The sequence below is a fragment of the Equus quagga genome, chromosome 10 (assembly GCF_021613505.1).
Source record: "Equus quagga isolate Etosha38 chromosome 10, UCLA_HA_Equagga_1.0, whole genome shotgun sequence".
Taxonomy (NCBI): Eukaryota; Metazoa; Chordata; class Mammalia; order Perissodactyla; family Equidae; genus Equus; species Equus quagga.
The window spans coordinates 69485193-69487132 of record NC_060276.1 but is presented as its reverse complement, the minus strand read 5'-3'; the positions used below and the strand labels follow the sequence as shown (position 1 = coordinate 69487132).

Sequence of the window (1940 nt, the reverse complement as noted above, 5' to 3'; positions counted from 1 at the left end):
GGGGAAGGTGGCTAAGGCCAAAACGGGGATTGGAGGGGGCTCTGTGGCTGACTCTTCAGTTCCCCACCACACCCATATTCGCCCCAGTTCGTGTCTCTACACGAAGGGAAATCGAATTAAGGCGCTGGCGAGCACAGGAGGTTCGGTTCGCAATTCCTCCTCTCTCGCCAGACTGGGACCTGGAGCACACTAGCACCTCGGGACAAGACCCTACTCGGTTGCAGGGCAGCTCCTGGAACTACAATTCCCAGGATGCTCCCGGCCACTTCCGGCCTCGGGATCGACGGAGGCGGTTTGAATTTGTGTTCCCGCCCCCTCCTTCTCCGGGACCCCGCCCCTTCCTTTCTCTCGCCGCCCCGCCCCCGCCATGCGCACACATGAGGAGACACACAGGCAGGCGTCCACGCCAACATACCTGGCCTGCAGCTGGCGCGGTGGGCGGGGGCGCTGGTGTGCAACTGGCCGGGAGGCAGGAGCGAACGCCGCGGCCGCTGCCTGGTCCCGGTCCTCACCGGGGTCCACGCAGCCTTGTACCGGGCAGCTCTCCTTCACTACACAGCCTTTTCAAGCTGCGTTTCCTTAGTTTTCGCCGTTCCCGATCCCGCCCCTCAGTCAGACCGACTGCCGGCCTCAGCTCCGAAGCGCCCAGCCTGTCAGGTACTGCCGGGTTCTCACCTCTCGGCATGTACCTCCTCCCCCCATCCCTCCTCTTCTGTCCCCTCCCAGTCGCCCAGCCTCGCAGGCCTGCAGCCTCTTCCTCCCCTCCCCTTCTGATTTAACCCTGACAACCTCCTGGGTCTCCAACCCCCGCAGCCTCAACCTCGCAGCTCCCAGGCTCTCAGCAGCAGTCCTCTAAGCTCAGCGTCCAGACTCCCGGCCAGAATGCCAGGACTCAGCCCTATCCCTAGCCTTGGCTACTCAACCCTGAGCCTGCCACCGCAAATCCTTACTCTTTCCCAAGAGGACTGGACAGCTATGGCGCCCTTAACCTCTATGAGGCCCTGGACTGGAGACTGAGACTGACAAAAACTTGAGCGCGGAGGGCCAGGGGGAGCTGTTCGTTGGAGTTCGGGTGCAGTTGCTCCGTTATTTTTAGCTGCTGACTCACAGCTCCTGGCATCCGGGTTTGGGGCTAGCAGGCTGGGCTAGGGGGCTATTAATAGAGTCAAAGCACAGCCCCGACCCAGTTCAGTATGGAAGTACAGGGAGCAAGGAACCTCCCCCTGCCATCAGGCCTTGTGGAGATGTTGTGGACGGGGGCAGTGGCTGGACCAGTATCTCTCTGGCTGCCATTACCTCAGCCTGGTATCTCTACCTTGGAACTCTTGAGGGAAAGCCCACCACGAGACTCCTGGGCACAACTCTCCCCTGAGCTTGCCATGCCTTGGGGCTCTGCCACAATGCAGCTCCTGTTGTACTAGCTGAGAGTAAAGAAACGAGTCCCAAGTGGAGGGGTTGTTGTAGCCACGGCCTCGGCCTGCCTGGCCCTACTCCTGGGCCAGAATGCTAGGTTACTAGCAGGAAAAACTGTGGATTTATGGTCCCCAAAGACCCTCATAAGGATGGGGTGCTTCAGCATGGTCCTAACAGAAGGAGCACGGAGCTGGCAATATGCTAGCCCCAAACCAGACACAGCACTAGGAAGCTGCCAAATTCTGTGTTTACCACCCTCCCATTCTTCTTTTTCTTTCTTGCCCTCTTCTTGGGCTCTGTCTGTCCCTACTCACAGGGGTCAACAGACCTCAGGATGTCTCCCTACTCCATAGAGAAACCTAATTCAGGAGAGCCACTGAGAAACTTGTCTCCACCAAAGTATGAATGATCCTTTATATATTGTCATTCTTATGGGGCTTTTTTATTTTAATGGACTAAAGTCGGCGTTTCCATACTTTGGGAATGGTAGGGAAATCTTGATACTTTACTGGACTAATCACCAAAAT

At 57.6% G+C, this 1940-nt stretch overlaps 1 long non-coding RNA gene across 1 annotated transcript in view; it reads right to left on the bottom strand.

The window, feature by feature from the left end:
- Positions 1-1034, bottom strand: part of LOC124245979 (uncharacterized) — a 7080-nt gene extending 6046 nt beyond the window's left edge. Inside the window, exon 1 of the long non-coding RNA XR_006890367.1 lies at positions 416-1034. This is a non-coding gene — a long non-coding RNA (uncharacterized LOC124245979). The remainder of the gene's footprint in view (positions 1-415) is intronic.
- Between the last annotated feature and the right edge of the window lie 906 nt (positions 1035-1940).